This window comes from Rhinopithecus bieti, unplaced genomic scaffold, assembly GCF_001698545.2.
Source record: "Rhinopithecus bieti isolate Rb0 unplaced genomic scaffold, ASM169854v2 scaffold_8675, whole genome shotgun sequence".
NCBI lineage: Eukaryota > Metazoa > Chordata > Mammalia > Primates > Cercopithecidae > Rhinopithecus > Rhinopithecus bieti.
In genome coordinates, this window is record NW_016806447.1 from 3,580,912 (window position 1) to 3,582,731 (window position 1,820).

Below are 1,820 nucleotides of genomic sequence, written 5' to 3' on the forward strand. Positions count from 1 at the left end.
AAAAAAAAAAAAAAAAAAAAATTTAACTTGTAAATTAATGTTATATGTGGGGATTCTGACTTAGTAAGATCAAAGTCACAATATCCTAAATGATATTATTCCTCACAAGGAAGACCCTATATCCACATATATTGACTAGCTCATTTCTTCATTATTTTTGCAATTGTCTAAAAAAACTCTTTATTTATACTCATTTTACAAATATCTAGGTTATATATGCCGTATGAATTACCTTGAGTTTTGTCTCTGTCCAAATCTAAAAGTAGGTTTGTCTTTTCCCTACTCATTACCCTAAACATCAGGTAATAGTATCTTTTATTCCCATCTTTTGAAATGATGTAATTTTTTTCGTAATGGACTATTTCTCATTCCTTTAAAGTCTTGAGTATTTCTGCCATTGTGTATGCAAATTTCTAAGAATGTCCTTCTTCCTATCTGGGGATGGAGGGTAAAAAAGGAGGAGGCCAAAGAGAAAGGAAGGTGCGGAGAAAGTATGGACATAATGAACTCTTTCAAAGGAATCAATGTAATAAAAATATCTGTTGAAGGAAATATAATGTGTCACATTCATACCAGCATTCGCACTTACTCAGATACCAGTAGCTGTTTTTTTCAAGATCCTTGCAAACTTTCTCTTGATGGAGATATATATGCCACATGGCTAAAAGAGAGCCTTCAGACAGATTTGTCCCCAAATAGTTTTGGGTAAAGAGGCCTCATTATCTTTGATAAGGTTACTAAGAAGAGAAAGTGTCTTTTGAAAAGTATGCCAAGAAAACATTTGTATGTACGACTCAACTCTAAAATGTCAATATTTTATCTCTCACTTGAAGAAATGCCTCAAAGTAGCACAACTGCTACCCTCTATCTATATTCAAGGTCTAGTGTTTCTGTTCTGAGTACTTTCCTGGAGTGTCTCAAATGTTTTAGATAATGGCCCACTTTGCAAATTCTAAGTACTTCCCCCATACACTCCCACAATTCTCCAACACCAACTGGATGTCCAGCAGTTCCATTCAATTCCGAAAGTAACTACCCAGAGGTAGTGCAGACCCTAGAGGGTAAAAGACTCAATCTCACAAGACTGTCCCCACTTCAGATGCCAGATGCAGTCCCAGGGATCACTCGCACATCTTCCCAATGGGCTTGACTACAAATTCAGGGATTCTCACGACTTCCCTCCAGGTTTGATAATTTGTTAGAATGATTCACAGAACTCAGGAAAGTGCTATACCTACAAGTACCATTTTATTATAAAAGATACAGCTTAGAAACAATCAAATGGAAGAAATGCACAGGGCAAGGTCTGTGGGAGAGGAGGTGGCAGGTTTGGTCCCACGGAGTGGGGATGTGCCATGTCCCCATCCCCTGCTTATATTATCTGTTTACCAACCAGGAAGTTCTTTGAACCTCAGAGTTTTCTTCAAGATTTCATTATGTAGGCATAATTGAGTAAACCACTAACCATTTTTTAAACCATTGATTGATTAAGCCATTGTGATTGGTCTCAATCTCCAGTCCCTCTTCCCTCCCCAGATATGGAGGGGTGGGACTGAAAGCTCCAGCCCTCTAATTATGTGCCAGGTCTTCCTGACATAACCAGCCCCTCCCTTGAAACTATCTAAAAGTCTATCTTGAGTCACCTCCTTAATGTAACTTCAGGTATGGTTAAAAGTAGCTTACTATGATAAGAAACTCCTATCACTCCGGAAATTCCAAAGGTTTTACGAGGGACCAGAGACAAAGATGAAGTATACAGTCATATGTCACCTCATTCTCAAGGTTATACAGTAGCAGTATAGTAGTAGTATAGTCACACA